The sequence below is a fragment of the Paramormyrops kingsleyae genome, chromosome 20 (genome assembly GCF_048594095.1).
Source record: "Paramormyrops kingsleyae isolate MSU_618 chromosome 20, PKINGS_0.4, whole genome shotgun sequence".
NCBI lineage: Eukaryota > Metazoa > Chordata > Actinopteri > Osteoglossiformes > Mormyridae > Paramormyrops > Paramormyrops kingsleyae.
Window position 1 is genome coordinate 8,157,137 of NC_132816.1, and position 17,179 is coordinate 8,174,315.

Genomic DNA, 17,179 nt, shown 5'->3' on the forward strand with positions numbered 1-17,179 from the left:
CTCCTTGGTAACAGTAACCTATGAACCTCAGGGTTTCTTTAACCATACAACATAATGACCTGAGATTCACTCAGCCATTCATGTCTGTAATAACTCTCTTCTCTTTACGATTTGTCACCGTCTATGTGTAGTGCTCAAACAGATTTTTCAGTGAAATCCTTTTCCATAATATAAGACTGTTCAATTGTTCAAATATATACTTTTCTGTAGAAACCCCTTAATTCCGTATTTATCACTGTAATGGGCATCTAATGGTCACGTATCATTAACACCCATATGCATAACATCCAGATTTATTCAAAATAATGATGATACTGGTGATTGTTGTTAATAATATAATAACAATACTAACTATTAAGTCCAGTGCGACACTGCATTTAAAGTTGTGATTATTCCAACTGCACACAGTTGATTAAGGGCGCGTCTGACTCGAGCAGAAAACAGCACCATCCCCTCCGGAAAGCCCATTAAGGGAGAGACGAGGCCCCTGGTTCGGGGACATATCCTATAAATCCGGAATGTTCCGCTCGTACATGATGGAGGGAGACTGGTAAAGCCATCTGGGCCGGTGCCGCCTTCGGCCCGTTTTTCCGCCCGCGAGATGCTACGTCTGCAGAAAGCGATCGTGTCGCCTTCCCCCTCTGTCTCTCCTCCTCTCGTTACTGAAGGCTGCAGGCTCAAAACAGCCCCTAAGAAGATGAGAGGAGCGTAATGTGTGGGGCTCAAATGTCCAGAGCAGAGGCCTTTATTATCAGAAACGAGGCAAGCTGGAGGCAGGCCGTCGGCGGCCTGAAAAGGCGACCCGGGCACGGTCGCCTGAGAACGCCAGCCTCTGTGAGGTCGGCACACCGGGGCAGCTGCCTCTCCGCCGCCGAACGTACGAGGGCCTCGTAGGCGACTATTTTTGGGAAGGAGCCTTGTCTGCCCAACAAGGAGAAAGAGGACTAGGAGGTCAGTCCTACAAAAATGATTTTTTAGGCAAACTGCAGGTCACAGCGGCTCATTATGTACACAGTGCAGTGCAGCAGACACTGCTCAGGTCATCATTAAGCACCGGACTCAGTCTGACTTGTCCGTAATGACACTCATCAGAGTGGACAATACATGCGTTTGAACACCAGAGGGCAGTGTAGCTACCTCCCAGGGCAATACAGGGAAGGGGTGAGACCGTAAGGGAAAGAACGAGAGCAAGGATTGAGGGTTAGGGTCTTCTCATGCCTCTGATGTCAGCCTCACCAGCTGGGGCTGAAGGGGATTTCTTTATGAACTTAATCCAACGTAGAGCGCTCTATGAGGACGACCCCGGCACTAGTTAAATACATTTGTTTTCTGCATGCTGGGTTAAGAATAAAAATAAGGTAAAATAAACAGCTAGAAAGATGGGGGGGTGCATTTTCGGGAGGCTGGAGTGTCCCCAGGCTGTTCTCGTGCCCCGATCCACTGCTGGGATCAGAGCCCACTGCCCCTCACCACCCCAATGGACACCGGGCATGGTTAAGATCCTGCCTTTTCCCTTTTGATCAGTATGAAACCAGACGTAGGCACAGAGCTGTCCGGCGGGTCCAGTGAGTTACGGTGGCTGTGTTTCCGATCACACCTACAGGGAGCCGAGCTCGGCGGGATGTCTGTGCTCCATCTGACGCGACAGGGACCGGCGTGTCCCAGAACAGGTGCCCCCCCCAGTGTGCGTGACTGAGAGGGGGGGAGCGCTGACTGTCGGCATTGGGGGGAGCCTTCCTCTCCTTTGTTTTGGAAACTGTCAGCATGACCTTTTCACGCCGATCGCCGTTAGCGGTTAACGAGCCAAACTCATGCTGTGCTTTCTTGTCCAAGGGCCCCTGAATGCGTGTCTCCCCCCCACACCCCCCGCCTTGCCCTGGAGAAATAACAGTGACAGACTGACATCTCTCACCTGTCTGTAAAAATCCCCGATTCGGACTGCTTAGAGTATCGGGTAATGGGACAATGTACTGGACAAACAAAACCCATGTGTGCCTGCTGCTGGTTTGTGGTGTTACTTACAGCAAATGGAGCAGTTAGCGGGGTGCTGGCGTGTTTTTTAACAGCGGGGTGTTGTTATGTCCAGTGTAGATGCGTCAGGGGTTGGGGGGGGGGGCTGGATACTCCCAATGCTCAGTGAATCAACAGGTCTGCCTGATCTGTCTGTAATCGCATCCAAGGTTTGTTATGAACGGCCGCGGAGAAAAACAAGGGCGAAGCCTGGGAACGCGGCTGGAGTGTCCCTCACCGCACACTAGGATGCCCCCCTAAAGGGCACGACTGCTAAGTGAATGTGCACACTCTGCTGTTCCAGTCCATCCGTGATGGCCATCACTGCATGATGGGAGGAGAAAATCTGAGTCCATCCCAGCACACACGCGGCAGCTGTCTCTTCATCCATCTTCACCGTGACTTCTTGGTATTCTGATATGACGTGGAATGGCGGGGGTCACCCATGCAGAACTGCATCTGCCTTGCAGCCGGCTGTGGTCACAGGACGACTGAGAGGGGCCAGGGAGTGTGGAAGGGGGAAGGTAAACCGCCACCTCTAGTGGCCCCCTAGAGCAGCTGTGTCGAGATATCGCCCCCCCCCCCCCAAGGGCCACTACAGGGAGGTGACTTATGGCCCAGATAAGGGTGGCAGAGGGTAGGTAGAGAGGGCGAGAGGTCTGTGATCTGTGTGTCCTCCTTGCAGGCTGTGGACAGTGCAGCTATTAAGGCAGAGAGGAGTGGGGGCAGCAGAGAGGGACAGACAGAGGAAGAGAGAGAGAGACAGCAATAGTCAGAGAAAATGAGACCGCAACAGACAGGAAAGGAGAGAGCGAGCGACAGACAGACACAGGGACAGAGAGAACAAGAGACAATGGTGGGATAGAGGGAGAGAGCAGCAGACAGGAAAGGATAGAGCGACAGACAGACACGGGGACAGAGAGAACGAGAGACAACGGTGGGATAGAGGGAGAGAGCAACAGACAGGAAAGGAGAGAGTGACAGACAGACACGGGGACAGAGAGAACGAGAGACAATGGTGGGATAGAGGGAGAGAGCAACAGACAGAAAAGGAGAGAGCGAGCGACAGACAGACACAGGGACAGAGAGAACGAGAGACAATGGTGGGATAGAGGGAGAGAGCAACAGACAGAAAAGGAGAGAGCGACAGACAGACATAGGGACAGAGAGAGAATGACAGACAAAAGGTGGAAGGGAAAGAAAGAGAGAGAGAGAGAAAGAGATAGCAACAGACAGGTGCACAGAAGGATGGAGAGAGTGTATGAACAGTGGGCTGATTATCAGTGAAACAGTTACTAATGATGGTGCCTCTGTATCGATATGGTGTCGGCTGGACATTGTTAGGTCTGTGATTAATGCCAGAGACCACAGGGGCTCTTAATGAGCAAATGAGTCCCACTGCTGGCCCCCACTGTCCACGCCCAGCCATGGTCAGCCCCCCCCCCCCCCCACTCGCGACTGGGAGGCGTCCTGAGTTAATCTCTCGCTGTTACAGTTTCTCTTGGGATATCGAGCGGTGTCAGAAAGCGTGAACAGAGCAGCCCCCTCCCCCTCTGTGTGACCCGAGGCCGGACTGGGACCGTCCAGGCAGTACCCCCCCCCAAGGGGGGATAAATGAAGGGAGATGTTTTCCGCCTGCTTCCTTCTGTTCTCTTCCACTGCAGGAAACCCATCAGACGTATATCTCCGCAACAGCTACTTAGGGCTGCACGACATCTCATCACAATCGTATCGCACATGCACTATAATCACCAGTGCTTAAGACAACACGCTTGAACATTTGTGTGGATGCCAGCTTCTCAGAACTGGCAGTCCTTTTTGCAGTTTAAAGTCTGACACGTTTATTAAACATAAGGATACACAGAATTTGGGCATCACAATACACGTCTCAATAATATTTTAGGCATACGGCTAATCTGCTTACCAAAATGTGGGCGTAAGTAAACGTCCATATAGTACCAAGCGGGTGTCCAGACCAATGTTTTACGCCTGTCATCTAAAGCCCTGGTGAATATTGTGCATGCGACATATAATTACAATTATATTGCAATGTGATATTACATAGCCCTACAGCTACCTCACCAAATGAACCGTGAATTGTAATAAAATTTTAGTTCCCAGGAAAGAGATGCATCTACTAAAGTAATGACACCAAGAGTAACAGAATAACGGTATTTAAGGCTCTAAAAACAGCTGATATAAAATCCAGGCCAGGTTTCGGAATGAATGGCCCTCTTTTCACCAAAAGATGTGTGCATGAAACGCAGACATTTTCAGGAAAAATGTCCACAGGGTGAGAAAGCGAAAAAGGAGCCCTTTGGGAAACGTGGGTAGAGAACTGGCCACGAGCTGGTTCAGTAGTACGAGGCTGCGCACACAGCGACCGGCTGGAGGGCAAAATAAAGACTAAGCAGGTCCACAGAGGTGCTGCTGTTTTATTTCGTGTTAGTGCTGTATCCATGGCTACCTAAAGTGAACCATGGTTACCTGAAGCATAACTCCGCTGATGGATACGTGCGAAATCGATGGCCGACCACAAGTGCTGACGTAAATGTCACCGGCACAATGCGGCACGACCCTGGAGGCCCACTGCGAATACGAGTACCGCTTTCCCAGCATGCACTGTGCTGCTCGCACTGCACAGGTGGATATTTCAGAAGTGCGCAGCTTTGTTACATGAATATGAAAGCGACTGGTACGGTATTGGTGTGGGGAGGTGGGCTGGGAGGGGGGAATCATTTGCCTTTGGGGTTGTTTCCATGGTAACCAGCCAAAGGGGTACGTGGGCTGGGGGCAGCCTTGAGTGCGGGCCGGCCAGCTAGCAAGAGAGGGGCCACCAAGTTCAATCCGGCTGAGAGCCAATAATCCTGCTCATTAGGCGCCGGCTCCAGGCCTCATGATGTCACTTCCTATTTCATTAGGGGGGGGGGGGGCACTAGAAGTGGGAGTATATCAGCACAGGCAATGTAAATGCCCTCAACCTTTACAAGAAGGCGGACCGGTTCACACAGAGGGGGCTGGGGGCAGCTACGGGTGGCTGGTGTGATTCGGCATATAAAGGCCTGCGTACCCCTCCTCAATAACCCCCACCCTGTGTCACATGCTGCCCTGTCTGCCTTAATTGAGATGCTAGCAGCAGCATGTAGCAGCTACAGCTCTGTAGGTGTGCACCTTCGCGGCTCCCAGTACACGGAGAGCATGCAGCCGCTCTCCAGGCACTGTCCAGGGTGCTGAACCCTGCGATCGCAAGCGCAGGAGGGATCCTCCGAAGCCGCTGCACCCACAAAGCGGCCGTCCCGGTTCGTTCCTCTGCCTGGAACTGAACACCCTATTCAGCAGCCTGTCACTTTAAGAAGCCCGCCCCATTAAGAAGCCCGTCCCTTTAAGAAGCCAATCCCTTTAAGATGATGTCGGCCCTGTGCCTCTCAGCCTATACTTAATGACGCAGAACTGTCACCTCAGATGCCATTTAGCCACCAAATGTCCACTGTGTCCTCCATGTGCTACAGTCAGGCCTGAAGGTAGTCACCACCACGTTTCAATTACCTAATTAAGCCAATTAAAAATGCTAAAGGATCAATCTTTACATTATGGATATTGTCAATAATCTCTGCAAGCTTCCAGAAAGAAAACTAGCAGGAGAGCTAATAGACACAGTTAAACTGGTTACTAGTCTTTCCAGTAAGTCTGACTGGAAGTGCACCATGACGCCATGGGGTTTCCTGTGTTGAATGCCTGCATCTTTCCCAGTAAGCAAACATCACATACAACGTTACATACAACCTGCCCCGCAGTCATGGAATGTTCCAGAAAGAGGAGTTAGGATATGCCCCCTCCTGCGGCCCCCAATCCAACATGGATCCCAGCTGATTCCACGTCGACCCCTTGTCATTCACCATGGACGCAGTAAGAAAGGAACGGCTTTAAATGTGCAGCCTGACGCTGAATATCCCCCCAAACAGAGACCCCCAGGCCGTTTTGGGCAGCTTGGGACGGCAAGGTCAGTCCCCTCACTATGGATCCGCTTTCCCCTGCTGGGATGCGTAGCTGACTGGGATGTGTAGCTGACTGGGATGCGTAGCTGAGGGACGTGATTATTTTTTAACCTGGATCTGGAGAAGCTTTAAGGAGGGCCAGAGGGGGGCATGGAGGGGGTTCAGTAAAGCATGTCCACTTGCCAAGTGTCTATTAAGTAATCCCAGTGTTTATAAAACGGATCACTGTATCTTACAGCCTGATCTCATAGATAAAACATAAGGTTTCATTTCTAAGCAACTACTTAACAAAACAGAGCCCAGCCAAAGGGAGGGGGGGGGGGGTGAGTAAAATGAATGTGGACCCTTCAGAAAAGTCAGAATGATAAAAGCCTCTCTGATCGGTCCTGCTCCCCTTGACGGAGATGGCTGCGGACGGCGTGATGCCACAGCAATTCTCTGCTTTCATCTTTTTTCTCGTTCCCCCCTTCAAGGTCCCTGTAAATGCTCCTTCGCCTTTATGGACGAATGAAAGGTTTAGAAAATGAATCCAAAGTAACCTTCTAATGAATTCTGAAATAACCGTGCCCCCTCCCCCCCCCCTTATAGACCTGGAAAACCCACCAGCTAGGCCAGCATCACTGTGCAGCATTCCAGTGGCACCAGAACAAATAAAAAAAAAAAAGAATACCCCCCCCCTTCCCCCCCCCGCGAGGAGCAGGAGCCATAATGACTATAAACTGTGGCGTATATCAGCGAGTCCCGGGGGCCGCAGCCAAATTTCCATGATGCTACTGGCTTTGAAGGTGTCAGCCTGGGGGGGGGGCGAGGGGGTCGCTTTTTTCCACCCCAGTGATGGGGACAGGGACAGGGGTGGGGGGGGCGGTTGGAAGGCCCCTTTTTTCCATTAGATACAGAGACGTGTAACAGGCTGACGTGTCACTCACAGGGTGATGCGGCTGATGGAGGATGTCGGGGGGGGGGCGGGTTGCGGGTGCAGAGGACCAGGGCGACTGGGGTGTGGGGGTCAGAGTGGGGGGGGGTAGGTGGGTAGCCAGTGAGAGTGGTAGACTGGCATCCTGCAGGTTATAACCTGAAACCTGGCTTGTGGTTAATAAAGGCTGGTTAAAGCCCAGACTGTGCTACCTACTGGTAAGGGGGGGGGCAGACATGCGCGTGTCTGAGAGAGCAAATGGACAGCCCCCCCCTCCCCAAGCCTGTGCTGTGGCACTTCACAGAGCTTGATGGGGGTGCCAGCGGTGCAAGATTTTCCACTGCCGCCCGTCAGGGCCCCCGTGCCGACGCCCTGCCCACCCTGGGGGGGCCGAGGCTCGGAGAGCGTGGGAGAGAGCGGGCCGTGTTAACCTTGGCCCAGAGGGGCCGGAGTTCCTGGACAGACGTCTGCTGGTGATGCAGTGTTGGGCTGCCACAGGCCTTGGGTCTCAGCACTGGGGGGGGGGGGGGGGGGGGCGTGTAGCGATGGGCAGATCATTACCCAGCCTGAGGATATGTGAGCGCATCCCTTTTGCTAGGTGCAGCAGGGATGGAGACCAGTTTTTGAAAGTATCTGGAAAGGCCCGGGATCCGCCCTGACTGAAGGAAGCCCCCCCTCTTGTATTAGTGAGCCGACTCACTCTGGATGCCATGGACACGGGAGTGTCGGCCATCTGCCTCCTCACTGTGTTTCTGAATAGACAGTCATGGTAGTTAGGATAGAGAGCTCTTAGCAGTGAATCACAGGTTGAAGGGACTCGAAAGGAGGACGTGGAGAACACCCCCCCCCCCCCCCATCACTGTCACCAGTGATGACAGCAATGACACCTCCCTCAGCAATGAAAGACCAGGGACCAAGTGTGCTGCAGGTCACAGCCCCCGTCAACACCATGCTGACCGCAGAGTGCAGAGACTCATGTTGCCATTGGGCCGCAGATGAGCACGATCAGACACCAGCACACCCCCCCACCCATCCTGCTGACCCCCATCTCCCCCACCAATCCTGCTGTCCCCCCCCAGTGATTTACAGCTGCCTTACAGAGCTTCTTCAGGTTGTTTGCCCACACTGTTGCCTGGAGATGGTGTTGATGGTGTGGGCGGGGGGGGGGGGGGGGGTGGATGGGGTAGGCGGGGGCCTTGTTTCCCAGATGACCTGTGGGCCCTGAGGCCATTTAGGGCCCAGTGGACCTTGGATCTAGGATCTGTGCCCTTCCTGGGTCTGGCGGTCATCTAGCTGACAGGACCCTGGGCTTCCCAAACAACAGTCGCAGCACTAGTCCCAGTCCCCCCTCCCTGCTGACCCATTCCGGCATATTCTGGCCCTTCGGCTCCTTAGATGGGTGCATGGTAAAGGCTGCTGTCATGGTATTTAACATGACTGGCCTTTTAATCCATCCATCCATCCATCCATCCATCTTCCACACCCACTTGTACTATGCAAGGTTGTGACCCCTCCTTTAAAATAACACTGTTTATTTATCCTCGTGCTCCTTCAGTCTGACTGCGCCCCCCCCCCCCCCCCACCTGTCACCACCTGACAAAGGGACATGTGTATACGCGGTGACCATTCAAGCAAGGCTGGTGTTTTACGGAGGCCTGATGTGGTGGCTTGGGGTTTCAGGAAACGCCCCAGATTCATCACGGAACACCCCGGAATCAACCCCTTGACAGCCCAGTGACCCAAAAGCACGGGACAGACGAGGGTTCGAAGGCCGGCGTACATCCAGCAGAAACAGCAACATTAACGAATGGATGCATCGGTGTTGTGGTAACGGATTTCTTTCTGCACGCCAATGTTATTCCAAAGGACCCCCTTCCTATCCATCCTCGAGGGCCCAAGCCACCCCGAGATGCGTGATATGTAATTATGTGCTTGGTGTTTATGCAGCCCTGAGTCCCCTGTATTTGTATTCTGGAGGCTATGTATGTTTTTCAGATTTATAAGTCTGCCTGGCTCTCAGCTACCCCACGGGGGTGGGGGGTAAAGAACGATCGTAGCAGAGCGTTTAGCGCTGTGCCACCCAAGGAGCGAGATCTCCCAGGACCAGCGATGGCACATGTACTAATTACAATACAAAGCAGACTGGGCCCTGATAATGCACCCCCCCCCCCCCAACACACTCCCACTCCCACCGACAGGAAGGGGGGCAATTGGCTCATAGGGGCCTCCACAGTTGTGAGCTAGTCCCATAACTTCTTCTCAGCTGTTCCATAAAAGACACCAAGGGGGCGCTGTAGGGCTCCGTGTTCCTGCACTGGCAGCCCTGCCTCCCCCCGTACGACCCGCCGATAGGACGCGGATAAATCCCGTGATCGCACGCCAAGTCCTCCTCGGTGCCACGATTGTGCAGGAACGTACTTAACATCTGCTCACCAGTCACCCCAGAGAAACAAACGAAACATAAACTGGTTCCGGGGGGGATGCTTTGCAAATTATCATGGGGGGGGGGCTTTTCAGACATTTAAATCTGCGCCTCATCTGGATTCATCTGTTCAACCATCTCCTCTGGATTCATGAATCAGGGACAGTTCTTGTCATTTGCACCGGGTCTGGCGCTCATTCCCAGCTCCAGCCTTACGGACCCATTCGACAGGGTAGTTGCAGACTCTCCCCTCCATCGGGTTCGAAACAACCATGGAGATGCGATGTTCACATACAGTTAATTCTCTGACCGTACCACTTTTGATTTCAGAGGGAGGTGTTCCTCACACATGTAAACACCCTTCTTAATGGAGAAAATCCATCTCCAGTTTACAGTATTTCTTGCTGCGACTGGCCATCTGAGAGGTTCAGCTTAATTAGCCATATAAACATTTAGCGACTCCTATTTCCAAGGCTTAATTTCCCCCCTCCCTGTTCCCCATATTAGGCTAACTTATTGCGCTCTGTTTACTGTCTAATAAAATGCCCCATAAAGAGCGTGCAGGATCTTTGTCAGCGTAAGAGCCAGCCGCGGCGGCCAACTTGTCCCCGCAAGGAATTTTCTCCGTATTGTCACCTTTCGCGGCACTCGTGGGGGACGAGAACAGCGACGGCGCAAAAGCTGCAAGCGGCGGAAACTCCAGAAACTCGTTGCTAAGCAGATGCTACCCAGCGACCCGCCGGTCCCCCCCCCCCCCCCCACCCGAGCTGTGTATATCTGGAGACCCTTGCTGCTGTTGTCACCCTCCTCCCCTGCCATCTGACCCCTCCCTGTGCGCTCGACCCCATGCCACACAGCTGTTGCCGGATCCTCTCCTTGGCACGACCCCCCCCCGACCTCACAGGTCTGTTCCGGCAGCCAGAGAGGCACTAACAGCTGCAAGGGGGCACAAGCCAACACAACAGGGATTGGGAGGGGGGGGTGCATTCTGCAGTGACGACCCAGATCCAGTGACGTAGAGTTACAAACCCCCCCCAAACAGCTGGTCGGGGCTGGTCTACGAGCCCCACAGCGCCTGATACCCAGAGACCCGGAGGTGCTTTTTCGAGTCGAGTAGTATGAAAAGCCCCAACGGCACCCAGTGGAGTGAGAACCAGCGAAGCCCTAGCCGGAGGTCATAGCACCCGCGTTTTTTGAAGGGGGTGTGTACCTCAACCTTCAGTAGCGCAGCATTGGGTCGGTCGGTGGATCACAGCAACCTTAAATGAAGTGTAAAAGGTTCACACTGCCATAATTAAAGATGGGGGGGGGGGTGCTGTGGCCCCCCAGTTAAAGGCAGCTGCTCGCTCACTCCACCACAGACAGCGACAGGGGTCTCATGAGCGCTGTTCCTCATGCCCCACCCCGCAAACATAGTCAGTTCATTGTCAGCACCACATGTGCATCCCTAAGTCCTGCGAGCTAATGAGCGGGAACTGGAGGGGGGTCCCCCACAACTGCCAGCTATACCGCTACCCAAAAAGGCAGAACATTCTACAGCCAGGAATTGGAGTGTAACGCAGCTCCCCCCCCCCAAAAAAAATAGGAAGATTAGCTCTGAAAAACAAAAAAAACAAAAAAACACAGTTAGGAAAAATTACAAGGGTGACGTGTGTCTGTCCATTTCCATATGCACTCACTGGGTGCCCATCGATCCGGCCAAATGACTCACGGTTTTTCTGAAATCTAACCACTTCAAACGATCTCTGACCAGCCGTGGTGCAGTCTGCGTAACTGCCAGTGGAAATCCGATACAGGCCGTACAGCCATGAGGCCAGAAAAAGGCTGGCCAATCAGCGTTTCCGTCACCTGGTACCTATTGATAGCTTCCGTCGGAGGAGCTAAGCCCCCTGGAATTAATGGCGTGCCGGTTAGAATGACACACGAGCTTTCTGTCGTTTAAGCGACGAGAGCCCTGTTCACCAGACTCCCATCATTCCTTGGGGACTGTGGTTACCGACCGTTCAGGAGATCATGTGCACCCCTCCAGCCCCCCCCCCCATTCCTACCTTGCTTCTAACTGAAGACGTGTCAGCTGGAGGGAGACTAATCGATGCCCCCACCTTCCCCACCAATCTCACTTCCCCCCCCCCCCTCCAGTGCAGAAAGTCTGAGCTCAGGGACACAGTGCTCTTGTCATCAATCAACCCCTCCACCACCTTGCTGTGGGTCACTGGCCACCTCCCCACATGACCTCCACCTGCCATCTCATTGACTGAATCGATACAGCCTGTAGTCATGTGACAGTTACTTTAATGCTGATTGGATATAAAGCTCCTGTCACTAGAAGTGAGCTTGTCCAGACTGAAACGGGAGGGTCGTTGTTCCCACACCTGCAATCTACATTCCACGTAACAGCAACAATAAGGAAGTTTTTTTTATTTGGTTACTGCCCTGAGAAGACATTCAGGAGGTGATCTGGTCCAGTGCCAGCTGGGATGGGCTACAAAGCGACCCTGTTCTTGGCAAGCGGTCTGACGATGGACAAATCACAGGTAATCACAGATCTGTTGTTTAGCTGGCAGGTCAGTTCACAGCATCTTACAATCTTTGCCTGTTTATAAAGTTTGACATTTTATTGCACCAATTTAGTTAAGATACAGAAGCTTCAGTGAGAAATAGCAGAAGCTTCTGGGAGAAATGAACCATCAACCATCGCATGACGGGATAATGTCCTTAAGCACTATGCCATCTGCTGTCCAAGAGCTAGAACAGGCACTTTTAACCAGGTAGCTACGTTTCATAGCTTATCGATTTCAAAGCATTTATAAATAATCTATATTTAAAGCAAAAGCATTTTAGGTGACTGTGCATGATGGTGATATCTTGTAATTCCTGAAATCCGAAGACGACTTTGAATTGCGATGGAAAATTATCACAAAGGCTTCAGTTCAAGGCTGCAGGAAACTTGTGCTTTTCCAGATGGCGAAAAGGCAACTGTAAGGAGTGGCAGGCGATCGCGAGAGCCAGGCAGAGCCAAATAAGCGAGACGGCTGGAAATAAACAAGGATTTTGTGAGGTTGCTGACTGCTCAGTCCATAAATTAAAAGGGAACGGGGGGCGGGAGGGGAGGGGGTGCAGCAAGGGGTTTGGGAGACGCGGCGGTTTCTTCCTCGCTACAGCCGACTTTCTGCGGCTCGCGCACAGGTTACTGGCACGATGGTAAAACGAACTGTCAAAATAGTGCTGAGTGGCACTTTTCTGCTCCGCGCCCCTCACAGGTGATACCCCAGCCCCCCGAAATAGTGAGGGAGCCATAAATCATGCCCCCCGGCCGACGGCGCGATGCGCTGCATCCATCTCCATCGGCCCCTTCCGTCTAAATTTGGAGGATAATGAACGATGAGGCTCACGCCCGGCCGTTACATAAGGGGGTCCCGTGCTGGGGAGCCAATTAATCAGAAGGCGGGAGGCCGACAGCGATGGCTCCGCAACTGAACAGCTCCCTGGCTGACGGACAGCTGTCAGGGGGGTGCGGGGGCTCTTCAGAGGGGGGCACGTTGGGTGCTCTTTAAGACACATACTCATTATTCATGGCGGCGAATCCCAGCGCTGCTCCATCATAACAGGTGATCGTCGTCTCACCATGATGACATCCGCTTCTCTAGAGTTGCAACCTCAGGGAGGGTATTTACATTCATGTTTTCATTTAGCTGATGCGTTTATCTAAAGAGGTCCCACCAACTCTATCAACCCCGGGATTCAAACTAGTCACCTTCTGATCACAGCAACTGTGTCCCCATCTGCTGAGCAACAGCCAGAGTGCAAACAGAGGAGACTGGGGGTTTTCTATGAGGCTTCCAGTGTCTTCCACACCAGCACTTTAACATGCTGAGCCACTCTGTAATCCTAACATTTGTCTTTTTGTGCCAGAATGTGCGCCCCTCGATGGTGACACACCGTTACTGCAGGAACATCAGGACGGGAATGACGGCGAGGACCCAGGTGGTACGATCACAGAGTACCTCCAGCGCGACTTCCCACTGGGGGGAGACATTCATTACACCAAAACAAACAGGTCAAAGTTTTGCAGCACATATTCAACATATTCAGATAACCCTATTTTCTGCTCTTATAATTTTTACACACATTAGCAAAAATACCCCACGACCCTGTACCAGATTGTCACAGATGGATGGATTAATAAAAACAGACGGAATCCTTGGAGCTCAAATGGATTCAGGGGCAGAATCTGCCAGGGCACATGGCAGAGTGATGTTCAGGTGAACCTGGGCCACCAGGTGGGCATGAGGTCACGTCCCCTGGAGGGCGACATCGCCCACAGTGGCTCCGCCGCCACCCGTCCCGACTCAGGTGATGCCGCAGGCTGCTTTTTCGCTGGCCCAGCATTCCTGAAGACTAATGCTCGCCGGCAGGTCCCGTTCATATTGTCTTTATGTAACAGTCACCACGGAGACTCTAATGAGTCGGGACACAAAAAAATACAAAAAATGAGGACACGCAGTGACTGTGTCTGCCCGCGCTTTGTTAAGCCGGGAGATTTGTCTAGAGGAGCAGACAGGCAGACTCTGCCCAGCCTCAGTCTGGCTGTGAACCTCAGTCACCTTGAGCAGCCCCGACACTAACCCTAACCCCAACCGTCAGGGTAGAGAGAGATCTCACCACGCACCTGGGCCACCACACACTGCACTGATGCTTCACAGACATGGCACCAGCGATTTGCTGTGGGGGGGAGTGGCGTCACACCCCCACAAGGCCGAGGCCCGTCAGGTTCACTCTGGCGTTTCGTCTTATTAAGTGTGAAAAAAACAGCGGAAACCATCTCAGGTGATGAAACAGTTGTCATGTCTGGTTGCCATGGCGAAAAACCAGCTAGGGCCTGACTGAACTTGCCGCGATCATCATGCTAATGCAGCCGCAGTGTTTGGCGTACAGAGAAACACTCCCCGAGGCTGCGACAAGTACAGAAACATCCTTCTTTTGTTTCTGCTCAAGTTCTTTAAACGCAAATGAACAGACTTATCCAAAAGAAAACATTATTTCAGGTGATTTCCATAAATATCAGTCATGGTGCAGTAATTAGCAGTCACAAAGCTGCAGAGATTTAAAATGTTTACATTAACGGCATCGCCGCCGCGATTCCCATAGCAGGAATGCCGACTCGCAACGTCTGGTAAACGTCGGTGCTGCGACACGCCAGGCCAGCCTTGCCGGGCCCAGAACCGAGTGGGACGACTTTGCCCCGAGCGATGTTAGATGGTGTGAACGGCGTGTCCGCATGAGGCTTCTCCGAGTCCCTGGACCATTCCGGAAGGACTCCTCAGGTTGGATCATGGAGGGTTATCAGAAGGGGACACTTGAAGATATAGGTCAAGGGAATTACTCAGGCTCAAGCCCAGCCCCCCCCCCCCAAGAGGCTAATTAAATTGAGGGTAATGATAGATCACCTCCCGGCCGTGATTAAGTGCCCAAGTGTGATGAAGAACTTGATGTGGTAAGAAGGTGAGTCGAACTGAGAGTAGAACCAGGGTGGGACCCGGAACACGGCCGTGGAGAGCAGCTCACGCCGGGGGCCGTTAATCAGCCGCAGAAGGCGAGGCTGACAAAGGACGGTTACTGCCCAAACCAGCGTGACGGTGGGGAATCGGCACGAAGGCATCCCTAACACATGGCACCCGGGGCTGGCAGAACCGAGAGCAACTTCCCCACACGCCGAAGCGTAGTGCAGCATCAGCGACTGACAAATTTGGAGACGATCATGTTCTCGTTTTGCCATCCGCTGACGTGTTAAAGGAGAGCGATTTCACTCCAGGGGTTTTTCAAAGGCCTGGGGACCGAAGGTACTTTGCCGGGGGCAGTGTTTACATGACACCTTTTACCGCGTTAATACTGCAACACTAATGCTAATGCTAAGCTAATCATCCTTCCATATGACATCAGGCTGACCGCACACTGCAACTTCAAGAGCCGACTGCAAAAAGCAAAAAACAATAATATAAACTGATTCTGTTAGTGTGACTTCTTAAACAAGCTGCCCCTGGTGGTCTAGTGGTTAGGATTTGGTGCTCTCACTGCCGTAGCCTGGGTTTGATTGACGGTCAGGGAACACAAATTTTTGGGCAGTGGTGGCTTAATGGTTAGGGAGGCGCACTGGTAGTTGAAAGATTGCTGGTTCTAATCCCTGACCAGCAAGGTCTCGCCCCCAAGCACCGCTCCCCGGGCGCTGAATTAGCTGCCCCCTACTATGTCACGATGTCACATATGGGTTAAATGCAGAGGACATATTTTGTTGTTGTGCACTGTGTGCTGTGGTGTGTCAACAATGACCACTGTTCATCAAATTCTAATTCTAATAACAAAAAAAAAAAGATTCAGCAAAAAAAGAAATCATTAAAGGTAATCAAAAGCAAGCTTTACGGCTGCTGTCGGAAATTGCAGCTCTATATTTGCATGTCGAGGTAAAAAACACACAATAAGCGCAAAACCGTATTTCAGCCAAATTACGAACATCCCAGTCTCCTCTCGACACGTAATAAATGGCATAGCTAGAAATTCTGCCCCCCCCCCCCCCAGAGTCTGCCAGGGTGTCCACGCCCCTGCCACATCCCCGCTTCGTCCGCTTTTCGTCCTGCTTCCAAGGATGAACCCAGTAGGGAGTCCAACTCCAGTCCAGGTCGGAATTGCCCGACACGGCAGCGAGTGTGAGGCGCATGAACCCCCCAAGCACAGCACGGGGGGGGGGGGGGCGTGATGATGTACGTACCCCCCCACCTTTGTACTCATCACTTCACCCCGTAAGAAATGGGTCACTTCATGAAGCTTATTGTGTCTGAGATTTTTCATAAATCTTTCTTTTTTACCTACTAAAATACATCTTCCTCAGTAGAGGACCATTTCTCTTTTCTTAAAACCGCTACAAGGGAAACAGCATAATACGATAAAAAATGTGAAAATAGGGACTCAGATGACAAATAAGTGAGATTCTGGACCTGATGGAGGTCAGAAGAACGAAGACTTGAAGTCCAGCACTAATCTACTAACCCTGTGATCAGAGGCTGGAACCGCATTAAAGTGGAACTTCTCACAGAGCCTACGGGCCTGTATGTGCAGGTTCACCTGAACAGTGTGTGAGCTTCTTGCAAGGAACAACTTCTCATGTCTGTGTGGTGGAAATGTCTCTCTCATCCAGGGCACACAGTTGGCATCCCAGGAACTCCTTACCACTCTGAAAGTTACTCAAGTGGGTATATTTGCTTGCAAAGCATATCAGCACAGCTAACAGTTATTAACATTTGTATACCAGCAGGGTAAGAGAATATGTTTAATGAAAGACATTACAGCATAATGACATGTATGTTTAGGCAATGTTTTCTGGGGGTGGCTCAATGGTTTAAGATACCATGTCTGTAAGTGGAAGGGTGCTGGGTCAAATCCCAGCATCGACAGAGTGATTTCAGCCTCTGAGTAAGGCCTTTAACTCCCAGTTGCTCTAAATACTATCTGACACTGCTTGCTCAAAAAAAAGCATCATCAAAATAAATAGTATTTAGCACTTTATTTTCACATTTACACACATTGTGAAGATTTGTCTGTTTTACATTCATCAGTTTTATATATTTAAGCCAATGTTAAATTAGAATGAACCTCTCTGTAGGAGTGTACGAATGCAGCCTGAGCCCCAAACGGACTCACCGTCGGCGAGGAGGAAGGCTGCACTCAGGGACGATGGCAGTTCCTCTCATCAGCATCCGGGGCCACGCAGCCGTGTCACGCGATCAAGGGCGCCGGCACCAGCTAGCCGCTGCAGTTTGCACGTGACAGATGTTCGCGCGAGAAAAC

At 52.1% G+C, this 17,179-nt stretch overlaps 1 protein-coding gene across 10 annotated transcripts in view; it reads right to left on the minus strand.

Moving 5' to 3' along the window:
* The window catches only part of kcnq5a (potassium voltage-gated channel, KQT-like subfamily, member 5a), an 88,945-nt gene that overhangs the window by 26,638 nt on the left and 45,128 nt on the right, over positions 1-17,179 (minus strand). The gene's annotated exons all lie outside the window — the stretch shown is intronic.